General features: G+C 31.4%; 1 protein-coding gene and 1 long non-coding RNA gene across 3 annotated transcripts in view; one reads left to right on the top strand and one right to left on the bottom strand.

The window, feature by feature from the left end:
• The window catches only part of LOC145323584 (cGMP-dependent protein kinase, isozyme 1-like), a 255,551-nt gene that overhangs the window by 91,856 nt on the left and 149,419 nt on the right, over positions 1 to 14,276 (top strand). The window contains exon 1 of one of the 2 annotated variants that reach the window (XM_080165962.1): positions 7,126 to 7,238. The exons of the other annotated variant lie outside the window; for it this stretch is intronic. The gene's annotated coding sequence lies outside the window, so the exon portion shown is untranslated. Of the gene's footprint in view, positions 1 to 7,125; positions 7,239 to 14,276 lie in introns of those variants that run through there. 2 annotated transcript variants of the gene reach the window in all.
• On the bottom strand, positions 460 to 4,104 carry LOC145325284 (uncharacterized). The gene is made up of 3 exons (XR_013881427.1): positions 3,585 to 4,104; positions 2,738 to 2,824; positions 460 to 1,038 (listed from the first exon to the last, which is right to left on the bottom strand). It is a non-coding gene; the product is annotated as an uncharacterized LOC145325284 (long non-coding RNA).

Raw genomic sequence — 14,276 nt, 5'->3', positions numbered from 1 at the left:
GCTTTATTAAAGGACAAAAATGGGATTCCGATTTTGCGAGGGATGCCCCTAGGTGGGACGGCAGGGCCGACTTTGATAGTTTCTTTTCTAATTTGTGGAGGGTTGCAAAGACATACAGAATCTGTGACCCAATCCTTTTTAAGGATATTTTATACCAGCGAATTTATGACTCTAGAGGGGAACGATTAGGAGACCTAATTACGCCTGAAAGAAATCAGGCCTTATCTGCCTTAAGTTATTACCTGATGATTAGAAGGCTGGTCACTCCTTTCTCGGATCCAGAAGTAGCCTCGCAGTACTTCTATAACCTAAAACAGGAGACTAATCAACCCCTTGACACCTATTTTGAAAACAAACTTAGGGTGTTCAAACTCATGAATCCTGGCCTCATACCTAAAAAGAAGTGGAAAGAATTCTATCTTAACGTTAGCAAAAATCTGCTGTATACCAATCTTGCCATGGACATGGCCAATTACGTTGAGAGTATGCAATTTTTGGACGATTACAACGCTTACTTAAATAAACTTATTAACCTCGGACAAAGATACGTTAATTGGGATGGGTCTGGCCATATTAGCAAGGAAAACCTTTCGGCTTGCTATTCCCAAGCCATGGAAATGTTCCTACCTAAAAATTCTGCGGAAACGAAAAAACAACCCATAATCAGCATTATCGAAGATAATACCCCCACTAACACGGCAATGTATAAGGAAAATTTAACCGAAGAACCTGACGAGGTTCCCTCTTGGGTAGATCATGAGGATGATCCTATTGCTTGGGATCAAATCGAGGGCGTTATAGGAGCCTTTAATGGGAGGAGTAAAAATATTAAATGCTGGCATTGTAATATCCCTGGCCATGTAGTGCAGAATTGCAACAAAAAGAAAGCTGGGGAGCCCCCACATCCTGAGTCCCGCTTTGGTAAAACACGGAGTAAATTCACACCACCTAGAAAAGCTCCAGGTAATAGTAATAAAATACCTGAGCAGTATGCACGTAAAACTATCAACCAAATGGATCAGGAAGCCAGCGAGGAATCTGAAATAGATAAATATGTACAAGCGATTGTTAAAAATCACGTCCATTAGATGTAAAAAATAAGTGGATATATGCGATATTAATTGTCCCTATCCCAGAAAATTAAAATTTGCTGAATGAATTTCATATTTTGATATGAAAGATAAACAAAATATCCCATGTCAAGCTAAAAAAAATAAAACAAATTGTTATTATTAAGTCTGACTAAGCAACACAAAATAAACTCCTTCCCCTCCTTTCCCTATCCAAATGTAGCTGATACAGGAAATTGGGGGAAATAGGGAGGTAACCTGAGGAGCATTTCGCATGCACTTAATATTTCCATTTTTTTTTAAAATCTAATAGTCTTTATAAAGAAGCCAACAAGTGAATACCTATTTTCTATTTAGTAGTATTTATTTTTAATATCGCATGATCTATCTAAAATGTAAATATCGTATATTTAGAGTGTATATATCTAAGAATCTAAAACATTCTAGTTCAATTTTTAACCGCTAGGAGACCTTAAGCGAATTATCTGTATATAAACAATGATCTTTGAGTTAAATCCTCAGTATCAATTTTATCTGAGAGTTGCACACTTTTAGTCTCTGATTTTTGTAGCTGAAATATTTCAGCAATTATGTATAATAACTTATTCATATGGATAAATATTATTGCATTTTGTACAGTGACAATAATAGAACTATATTTAATTTATTATGTATCCGAAAGATGTCGCCTAGAATGCTATCGCGGTCCATATAAGTAAATAATAAGAAGGGGGGGGGGTCTACTGGAAAATCTGTATAAATACGAGCGAATTTCCAAATCTAATTCAGTTGTTCAGGAAGATTTTTAATTATCTTTTCCTCTCTGATTTTTTGAGCTGCAATCAAGCAGCAGTTAAAAATTAAAAACTTTAATCACTTAAAACGTGATTAATAAAATCTTAAAACATTTTGATTAAATTATTTTCCGCTAGGATTACTAGCAGAATAAAAAAAACTTAGTTCTATTAGCTTCCACTAGGATTACCAGCGGAATAAAAAGTCTATATAAAAGTGAATGCATATTATTAATCAAGGCCAGTTACTATCAAAGCAGTTACTACAAACCACTTCTTATTTTTGAAGCTGACTTCAGCATTAATTATACTTTAGTAAATATATAAACTTGTTCTACCCCATAGGTGGAAAAATTAAGTATAAATACTAACAATATCAGAATAATAAATCAGTCATCATTGACCCTCTTTATTATATTAGTCATATCTAATATTTTTTGAGCTGTAATTCAGCGCTAACTTTATATTATTTGATATTGTGAATCAAATACTAACTAGTAAAACTATATTTTGTATAAATACAGATATAAGTCAAAAAATAAGTCAGTCTGTTTTTAATGTCTTGTTAGTTGCAAGCTGAACACTTATTTTTAAGCTACTTTGTAGCCTTTCAATCTTTCGAAAACTTTTTAGTTCAATTTTATTCCGATAGGTTTTTATCATATATCCAAGTATATATATAAGGACCCGTATTAAAGTTTAGTAGTCTCTTTAGAACTATCAACATTCTCATGCTTATTAAGAAATTTCTGGAGCTGAAAAGCGCTTAATAAAAACTTAATGAAACCCAGAAAGCTATATAAAATTATTTTAACAATTAACCATATTGTTAAAACATTTCATTATTTAAAAAGATTCGACAGACAACTATACCTGGAACACAGGAAATCTCTGTGTGAGGATTACCATCGTCTAACCGCTGAGGTGGGGATCTTGGAAAATATGCATCTTAGGCTTCGACTAAAAATATAATTTATTTTATAATGCCTATCTGTGCAAAACTAAAAGTTCTTAATCCCGTGGGGGGGGAATTCCTGCAACACGCTTTAGTGGATACAGGAAACAACTTTAGGTCCCTTATTTCTAAAGAAATCTTAGATGATAATAAAATCACATTCACCCCTGCCAATCTTAGCGCTCTGTCTGTAGATTTAAAACCAGTAAATATCATAGGACACGTAAGTTTAAAGTTCAGCTTTGATGGGTCAGATAAAATATTCGAAGAAACGTTTTACATCCCTGAAACGACGTCTAAAATTATAAATCTAGGATATGAATTTCTCAAAGTTAATCGAATTAATTTGTTACTAGATAAGTTGTCCTTCGAGCTCCCCACTGGCGAGCAAATCCCAATAGAAAATTCGACAATTAACATAGTTGAAGAAAGTAAAAACATACCCTTGATTCCTACAAATAATGTTCATACGGAACAAAACTCCCTTATCCCAGGAATAAATTGGAGTAACCAGGGGGGGACTGGGACATTAAAACAAAATAAAACATGCGTAAAATTAGCAAAGAAAACAACATTCTTGCCGGGGGGGAATACAACGGTGATAACAATACCTATCCATCAAAAAAATAGGAAGCTGTATATATCCCCAAATAATTCTAAAATGACAAGCCATAACGGCTTGATGCTTATGGAGGGTATTTATAACGTAAATGAGAAGGGAGAATGTTGGGTAAATTTTGTCAATTTAGCAGGAAAAAATATTACCTTATTGAATAACGTTAAAGTTGGATATTGCTTTGAATTTGAATCAGATTCCCCAAATTCCTGCAATAAAAATATTAATCAAATAAATGAATTGTCAGGAACTACACTTCTTAAAAGAATTAAATTCATTAAAGAAAAATTAGACTTAGAAAATAGTGATCTTATCAAAAATAACCCAGGGATGAAGGAAAAGGTAGTAAAATTATGCCTTGATCATTTCGATATATTTTCGGTTGACGATGCCGATATCGGTAACTGCGATCTCTTACAGTATAAAATAGACTTGATCCCCGGGGCTAAACCTATTAAGGCTAGAAACATTCAATTAAACCCATTATACGAAGCCAAATTAAAAGAACAAATTGAAAACTGGCTAAGGGGGGGCGTCATTGAGGAGGGCTACAGCGAGTGGTCCTCCCCAATCTTTGCGGTAAAGAAAAAACCAACGGCTGGGGGGGAAGGCAAACTTAGGTTCGTTATCGATTTTCGTGCGCTTAATAGTGTAACACGAAAAATTAATTGGCCCCTTCCCTTGATTTCTAGTAATCTAGAAAAATTAGGCACTGGCAATGTATTTACCACCCTCGACTTGACTAGCGCATTCCATGCGCTAGCCATTTCGGAGGAAAGTAAACACTTGACAGCGTTCACAGCCCTTAACAGGCAGTATCTTTTCAAGAAACTGCCGTTCGGACTGTGTAACGCGCCAAGTGTTTTCTGCCATTTGATGGACAGAGTCCTAACCCTTATCCCTGGCTTATACGAATTTATAATTTCTTACCTTGATGATCTTATTATATTCTCAAAGAATGTTGAGGAACATCTGAAGCATCTCAGAAAACTCTTCGGAGTCCTAAAAATAGCAAAACTTAAGTTAAATCTAGCCAAATGTAAATTTTTCACATCCGAATGTACATATTTAGGTCATATAGTCAGTTCCCAAGGACTTAAAATGAACCCCGCATATTTAGAACAAATTAAAAATTGGAGCAGGCCCAGGACAGGCAAGGAACTCCAGCGTTTCCTGGGCTTCTCCAATTATTATAGAGCCTATTTCCCATCCTATGCAAAAAATTCTTGTACCCTAGATGAACACAGAAACGATAAAGTTATCGAATGGACCGATTCCCTATCAAAAGATTGGGAAAATTTCATAAATATGTTCTCAAATTCTATAAGTAAAGGCTATCCCCAGTGGGATAATCCTAACCCCTTTATAGTAGATGTAGATTTTTCTACAAGTTATTTCGCTGGAATTCTCAGCCAAAACCAGGGGGGGGAAGAAAGAATTATTGGAATATGTTCCAAAAAATGTAACGGGGCAGAGAAAAATTATCCAAGTTATAAAGGCGAATTAGCATGTCTAGTATTTGTTCTTAAAACCTTTCTTCATTATTTAAGATTTAGAAACTTTATTGTACGTACAGATTCGATTTCCTTAGTTCATTACAAAAAATGGCAAAAAGGAACAATAAATGGTGTAACTCTGAGATGGATTTTCTTTATCCAAAGTTTTGACTTTACAGTAATTCATAGGAAGGGTAGGGACCATTGCAATGCCGACAATCTATCTAGAGGGCAATTTTTATGCAAAGAACATAAGGAAACCGATTGTGAAAAATGTACTAGTTCATTTACCTTGGATCCTTATGAACAGGATTGCCCCTACCAAGACCAGATTTTTGAGTTACATGCGGCTTCGGAAGTCGGTGTGCACAAGGTTTGGCAATCTGAAACACAAAAAGATCAAGTATTATCTGACATTCGTAGGTGGATATTCGAAAAAAAGAAGTTGTCGAGTTTTGAAAAAGCTGAACTAACCGGACGGAAAGAGGTCCTTTTTAAATTAATAGAACATTTATACGTTATGGAAGGACTTCTAATATTTAGACAACCTCTTAGCAATGGAACATTCATTGAAAGACCCGTCGTACCCATTGGATTATATAATAAAGTTTTTGAATTAGCACATAATAATATTATAGGTCACAAGGGGGTTAACGAAACAATACGCAAGATAAATGAAAGATTCTTCCTTATAGGAATTAATAAGTTTGTTGAATCACGCATCAAAAATTGTATCACCTGCCTAAGAAAAATAGGACAGGTACCTAAACATAAACAACCTATCACCCATTCAGCCATTAGTCACGAGATTTTTGGCCAGGTATCAGTAGACCTTATCGGTCCTTTAACCCCTAACTATTTCCAAGGACAACATGTCCGCTACATATTTATCCTAGTTGACCTATTCTCTAGGTACATAATCGCCCACCCCATCAAGGACGCCACCGTGGAAAGCACGGTTAAGGTCATCCTTGAACAGGTGTCTGCGTAGTGTCTCTATACTTTTCTTCTAACTTTAATTGAACTTGGAACATTTTTACAATGTTATTAATCTAATCAGATATATCAACTATTAGATTTTCTTACCTTTAAAATTTGCATACTTATTTAAGTGTGTTGTATAAGTGTGTGTTTAGTAATAAGTAGGTCAAGCTAATAAATCATAAGTTTTCCTTACAAAACATCTATTTATCTTTAATCTTAAAATTTAATATGCATAATGTTATATCTTAAATTTAAATATATTTTTATTTGCTATATCAAAAAACAACTTTTTGTTAATATTATTGTAAGATAATGATTTATATTATAAAAGTTTAAAAACTATTCGAGGTTTTTTTTTGATTTTTTGCCCTTTCTCCAATTTTACTCTTTCCTTTCTTTCCATACTTTTCTATACTATACAAAACCGTCAATTTTACCACATAGCTATCCCGAAAAATTGTATGAAGTAGTAAGGATTTTTTCTTGTTCGTTGAGATCTCGCTCAACACTCAATCGACTAAACATAGCTCCCGTTATATAAAATACATTTTTTGGCCGGCTATTCAACTAATGATAAAAATAATCAAGTCCTAACAATGTAAGTGTGTCCATAAACATTATCCTGTATCAAGCAGTTTTTCAACAAATTTATTTACAATTTTGCTTCGACTCTTATACATTTACATTCTTATTATTCAGTTCTGACACTATACAAGTGTAAATGTCCGTTTGTTCTACCGTTTCAGAGCTTCGCTTTCATGGATGTTGGCATCGTTGATCTTGTACATTCTGTAATACAAATCAAAGGAAACTAACTTTAGGCATTTTTGTTTTCTGCTGTTACATTGTGAAACAACCCTTGATGGTACCTTTCCCTTTTAATATACCTGTTTTTCTACCTCTCTAACTTTTACCCCACTTTTGTTTAATGTCTCCGAGAAAAGTTGATTTCACAGAGCAACGGAGAAAACTAAAACAAAATTGAGAGTTCTTTTTAAATGATTTGTAGTATTTGGTAAATATTCTAATTTCCTTTTCTTTTTTCAATGCTAATATTTTGAAGTTTCTTTAAAAAAATAAAAGCAAGTTTGCTAATAAAAATATTGACTGTTTTGTATGTTAGTTACTCCGCGAAGTTTGTCGGAATATATTGTAGGTTATACTATATACCAACCAATTATTAAACAAAGGGAGGGGGGAGAGTTAGTTGGTTTAGTTAGCTTCAGCAAGTAGGACATACTTAGTTATATACATTTGTGAAATAAACTTATATTAAGTGAAAGTGAAAAATATTGATGTTTAAGATTTAAAATAAATAAACAGGTAAAATTTTCGGAGTTTCACTATTTCTCTATGCTTTCAACTTCATTTTAATTCACTGACTAACTAATAATAAAAAGTATGAAATTTTCTATATCAATTTGAAATTAAGAGAAAAAGTTTTTAATCTGTTGTTGTCTATCTGTTTATTTGTATGTTTGTAATAATAGGTCTCGTTAAAAAAAGGTTTGATTTAGTTTTGTAAATTTTTTGTCCATTTTGGCGGGAAGAAAGATCAACTATTCCCATGAGAAATTGCCCCAGAAAAAATATCCAATAATTTGTCTTTTCATTTGAAATCTACCCTTCCCTCTATGGAAATGAAAATAGAACATCTGTAAGGTCATTTACTTTAATTAGTTGTGCTTCCTAAAATATTTTACATCAAGAAATTATCATAAAAATGCAGAAATATAAATGGAAGATATTTATGATACAAAGTTTCGACATTTATGCTTTAATTATTCTTGTTAGGGAAATTAAAACTAAAGTTATTTGACTTTGTAACAAGAATGATTACGCTCAAAAGCAGAGAATACAATAAAGTTTAATTGCAATAATTGTAATTGTAAAGAAAATTTTGTCATTTACTTCCGGATAACATGGTATTAATCTTCTTTCATATAAAGCGGTAAGTAGTCTTTCTAAATATCTGTATTTTGTCCGTCCGTCTGTCTTTTTGTATTTTAGTATCTTTACAATAGTATAGTGGCTTCATGGCACTAATTTCATAGTTTTGAATTATGAAAAATATCCATAGTTGGTTCGCTACTATTATGAATGCAGTTGCTGCATTATAAACTACTAGCGGCTACACCCCTAGAGGCCTCTAGGGGCACTTGAGGAGGAGAGAGTCGAATTTAATAATTCAATTTCTTATTTTAGATTTTAAAAGAAAAAGTAAAAAAAATTTACGTTTGATGTTTGTTTATCGTTGAACTCTCTTTCTAAAATTGAGAAATTTAAAAAAAATTTAATTTCTCTAGGGAGGGTGGTGGTACCCTCCCCCAAAATAGTTATAAACCTTCCAGGGACATATGAGAATCTACCCTGTTTAGGAGAACCCGATCGGTTCATTGGTTAGCGAGATCCTTCGGTACAAACAAACAAACAGACAGACAAACAGACAGACATCGTTCTACTTTGTATTATAGATAACAATTAGAAAATTTGAATAGGCCCTAACATAAAATTAAAGTTATAATTCCTATTTTGTTTTCAAGAGAAAATGCAATTATTTGTATATTAATTTCTTTGTCAAAATGGATTTAATAAAACATTTAGTATATTATTATAGTAGTAGCCCCCCCCCCCCCTTTGATTTTTAGTGGTTCAAAAAATTAATCCAGATGAAAATGAGTAATCCCAAACTCGCCCTAATGTCTAAATCGTAACCAATCCTGTTATCCTGTTCTTTTTTTCCAGATACTTGTCAATGCACATACTTTATGATATTATTCTGACAATGATATCATTTCTATATAGTTTACCTATTTACAAATACTGAGAAAATTGCTTGACCAACTATCATGGTTGAAAATACTGGAAAACCAAAGTTAATACAAATGAAGTCAAAGGAAACAAAGCTAGGTTGGAAAACAATGTTTTTGAAAGCAAAACTTTATTATGATACTTATTTGATGGCCTGCCTTACCTTGCAGTGTATGTAGTGTGAAAACTGTAAAAAAAAAAAACATTTTTACGAACCCAGTATTAGTGTCGGACTGATTATGACGTAACAAAAAAAATTAGCCAATGATAGGCTACTATGAATTTTACCATTGGTCAATAATGTCCTCTCATTGGCTAATTTTTTTTTGTTACGTCATAATCAGTCCGACACTAATACTGGGTTCCATTTTTACAAATGCCTTACTTATTTGTATTCATATTTATATCACAGTGAGAATGCTGCGACAAATGCAATTCATCTCATACTTGTCTTTTGTTAAAATTAAAAAGACTTTCAGTTATTAAATTCTATCTGTATTTTATCACTTTTAAACTGATGATAAAAACCTAGACTGCAGTTACGTCTGTGCTTTATTTTTTTTATGAAAATAATGTTGTTTATAAAAGTTTGATTTTTCCAAGTAAAAAGTTGCATTTTCTATCCAAATACTGGCCTGGCACACTGACCTAGTTATTAAATAATACAGGGTGTCTATAAATATATTTTAAACTGACCAAGCACATTAACTCTTTCGATCGGGGAGGGGGGCGCCCCGCCCCCCCCCCCTCCTCCGGTTTTTTCTATCTCATTTTCTGTGTGTGAAAGATAAAGAGCCCAAACTGCGTGACTTTTTAAGTATGGGTAGGCCACATAACTGAGAGTTGGATTTTTTTGAATATCTTCATCATGGCGGGCCCAGGATGCCAGCAAACCTCTAGTCATCCAGGTAAAGAGCAAAAATACTTTTTTTTACTTAAACAAAGCATTTTATCTTACCAAAATAACGTCAAATTTGAAACTTAAGCTTTTCTTACATGTCTACATAATGTATTAAAATTTCATAAAGATCCGCCGCCGTTTTCCTACCGACCGCCGACTGCAGCGGCTGGCAACTTCCAAGTACAGCTACGGCCGCTAAAATTTATATTTTAACATTTCTAATATAAAATATACATAAAGATAAACATTTTCTGCAAAAACATTGTTCTTCTAGCTTAGAAAATAAGAAAATTACAGCCGTTTGAAATTTTTAAGTAAAAAAGGACCTATAAATATATCATATGATGTTCAGGGTATTATATGATTTTTTTGTGTATATTTCCTTAATCAAAATAAGTTTTAGGAATTTGCATCAGAATACCCTAAGCCTTGCCCTTTTGTTTTCTGTGTCACTATATTTTGGTCTACAGGGTAGTTTCCAAAGTGTATGTGTCGAAATATTCCCATTGGCAAAACCCAGGGTATATATAAATACTTTCCTATAATAATTAAAAATAGATGATAAATTGTAAAAATTAATCCTGAACTCCCTGTAGAATAGTTTTCATTTTCATACAGACAGACATTGTTTAAAAACTTTTATGACATTTTTTCTGAGGTTTTTACCATTTATATTTTCCATTTATCATTATAATAACAAGGAAAACATGTTTATAGTAGAATATCTTGAGAACTTAATTTCAATGGTTAATGTCGACCAAATGGCTTAAAACAATATGCCATGGCTCACTTTTAATTTGATATACCGATAGATATACACAGTTTATATTTAAATATGTTATTCTGTTTGATATGCCTTATATACGGCGCTTTATTCCTTAATTATATCAAGTCATCAGTTGGTTTTAAAAAAAAACATGTTATCGAGTTGTTTTTAGCTTTTATCATATCAATAATTTCCTATAAATAACTAAAGGGAAACTGACTGACATACGTGGTCTATATAAAATGCTCGGTCATACTCTTAGTTTGTCTCCTAAATAAATTTTAGACTAGCTGCGTTATTTTAAAACAATAAAGTAAAAAAACTTGATTTTTATTTTTATTTTATTATGTAGAACGGATCTAAATATCAAATTATTTTGAGAGGGATAAATATACAAAATATTTCAAAATTAAATTATTTTTAATTGAGGATTTCAGAGAGTTGACTGTGCCACAAAAATTGATCTACAACCTTTCTTTTGGCAAAAAAATAATAATAGCTACCAAATTCTTGATTTGGAGAAGATTCCTTTTCGGTATAATTGTTCCTATTAATGAAAATAGCAAAATTTGAAATTCAGTCGTAATTAATTTGGATGAAATCTCGAGTTTCTTTAGAAGGAATGGTGTTTCTACCTTGCTGCGCATTGTCACTATTTTAACAAAGCTGATAATATTATTATGACAATAATAATAATCTAACAAGAATTGTGATATCTATAAGTAACTTAGAAATGAAATGAAATAACCTTTTCTTATCACCTTATGGGCAGACAGACAGGTGAACTCACAAAATTATAAGTCTCAGATATGGGTTCTTAAAAGATAATGCCGCGTTTTTTCGACATTTTTTACGCTATGAATAACAAGCGCGGCATTCGCGAAATCTAAAAGAGTATACAACGGTTTATTTAATTATTTCGCTTTTGTTGGTACGGCCTTCATAGAAGAAAAACAAATTATCTTCAATCCATTTTTGCTGCATATTAATTAATGCATCTTTTTAGAGCTGTGTTAGACATTATAAAAATTGCTAAAAAATAATTTAAAATTCAGTATTCTTAAGTTATATACTCTGTTGAAATTCTATCGTCTTCGTTCAATCAATCAATGTCTAAAAAACGCCGAAAAAACGCGGCATTCATCTTTTAAAAACCCATCTCAGAAGTTATATCTGAAGTAGCAGCTGAAATGTGAGAACATAAATCAAGGAGCTATGGTCCAAAACCTGATGATAAAATATTTCACATTTTTGGAGTCAGGTAGAAATATACATTCTGAAAAGCAGAGTTTTTTCTATAGTTTAAATAATGTCTGCCTTATTATAGACATGACGTTAATTTAATGGCATCACATTGAAATGTTATGTTAATACAATAACATTCGAAATGGAAGATATTTCTTTAAATTCTATCATATTTTTAAGAATTTTTATCTCTTTCCTTATATATTTAGAGAGTGATAAAGCGTATGTTTTTAAAATTAGTCCAAACTATTCACTGTGAATATACATAGGGTGTAAAAATTGAGAATGACATCACCGATGATAGCAAATCAGACAGCCAGACAAACAAATGTTAACAATTTGGAATCAATAGAAGTGACTGTGAAACATATATATCTAAGAATGAAGTGAACTAATTTTACAATTACTAATATTGATATTTTGTATCTGTAAGAGTAACGAAAGCTTGAAACAAGTATTATCAAAACAGATCTACATGTTAATGCATTACTTCCGCAAAAAGTCTTTCTCATATTGTCTTATTTCTCGTAAATTAGTATAATAACACAAACTGTTCCTACTTGACTTACATAATTAAACATCCCCTAGAATTCTTTTTCGCTAGAAAAATCTTTTTTAAAACAATTTTCAGTACAGACACTTTAGCGGCAACTAAAGCAAACTGATCTTATAAAACTTTTACATATTTGTAGAATTTAATCTTAATATGTTAAAATAGAAATTTATTTCTTTGAAAAAGGATGATTATTTAATTAGCTGCGCAACAACAAGGTTAAGTATACCAATATATGAGGCTAAATAGCTTTCCGTACGTCCATCCGTCCTTCGATCCGTCACTGGAATATTTTAAGGAAATATACAGTAAATATTTATTGACGAACCTTAAGAATTATAGAATTAATTTCACCTAGCTAAGTGTGCTGCAATTTATAGAAAAAATTAGTTGTCCCGTTATTATTCTTCTACAATAAATTATAATAAATTGATTTTTAAAAAAAATTTATGTCTAAAAGAAATCAAAAGAAAATCTTTTCTTTGTCTATTTGAAAAGTTTTTTTTAAGGTGTTCATCTAGAACATGAAATATTTCAATTTTAGCAAAACTCTTTAAGATTCTATTTACGAATAAAAAAAGAGAATAATAAAATTGACAACTCTATAGTATCCAAAGTAATACCAGCTACAATAGACAGAATGATTCATATTTATTGCTATTTTACTCGAATCCTAATTCTTCAAGTTCAAATATAATACGTAGTTTTGTTGAAATTTAGTTCTGATTAAGTTTGCTCTCTTCAAATCTAATTCTTTTTATTTTTAATCTCTAGCAAACTCAGGTTTTCTTTTCTTATAAACATTTTAAAATAGAATTATTATTTCTAACATAATCATCTTTTATATTTTAGGAAAAAAGATAGCTTCTCTAAAAGTTGAGCTCAACTAATCAGACAACTTATCATTAACAAATAAAGTGTGGCATTGCTTTTATTTACTTGAAAAATAAATGGAATACCATATATCCCCAAACGAAAAAGAAAATTATCCTACGCTAATGATAATATTTCTAATAATAGCGTCCTAGGAATCTCTGTTTGAAAAATTGATGGCCTATTTATTGTATGTTAACTCTAGATTGATCAATATTGCAAATCCTTTAGTTTATTTCTGCTTATTCAGAAAATTTGGTAGAGATATTTTACAAAATAGGAAAACTTTTTATTAGCAAAATGTAAGATTTTTTTTCTCGAGTTTTATTGCTTGGAGAAATATGATGTTTATGTGTTTGTCACTTCACTTTTGATTATATCTATAAATTTTGTAGACGTTCAGCAGTTCTTTGTGTATACTTTTGTTAAAAGAAAGGTCAAATAAATCGTCTACTTTGAATAAACATTAAAATATTGCTATTTCATGAGGTTTGCTCTCATTCTCTCTTATTTCATCCACAAACATCAGCAAAAATATTATTCCCATATAAATTTTATTTAAAGAAATTAACATATCTATATGTATTTTATAGTATCTGTTTTAAGCAAAAGTTCTCTGTAATACCTAAAGTCTTGCAAAGTTGGATTAATTTTGACTTTAAGAATCTATAAATTTGTTGCTATTTTTGTCATTATGACATAATTAAGCATCCAATAAAGATTATCTCCGTTTGTGTGTTTGAGATATTTGGTTGAAGATTAAAAGAAGATTTGTTTCTTTGCTACTATGAAAATAATAATTCTTGTTTTTTTTTTGTTATTGATGTGGTTATATTCAAGTAATAAAATCATTAAAACACACAATAACAAGGACATTGACTACAATATAAGTCTCAAAACAATTTTCTCGTATTCATTCGAATCCAGTGGATAGGAACCGGTTCTCATCCATACGAAAAAACTATGTCTAGCATTGTATTATATCCAGCGTTCTACGAATATAGATATGTACAATCATAAGATTAAGACCATTTTTTTTTAGCCCCTAGGTGCCGAAGGCACGGGTTAAAAAAAACTATATCCGCGGAAAGCAGTTTATAATACGATGCGAGAAATAACTATTATTATCATTTTGTTTTACAGTGGATATTTTATAATTCATGGTAGCTGTAGCTGTGCATTTATCTATTTTTCAAACACAGGTAAGCACAA

Source organism: Acartia tonsa, chromosome 7, assembly GCF_053477335.1.
Source record: "Acartia tonsa isolate MP-2025a chromosome 7, ASM5347733v1, whole genome shotgun sequence".
Lineage (NCBI taxonomy): Eukaryota > Metazoa > Arthropoda > Copepoda > Calanoida > Acartiidae > Acartia > Acartia tonsa.
This window is presented reverse-complemented; position numbering and strand designations above follow the sequence as displayed.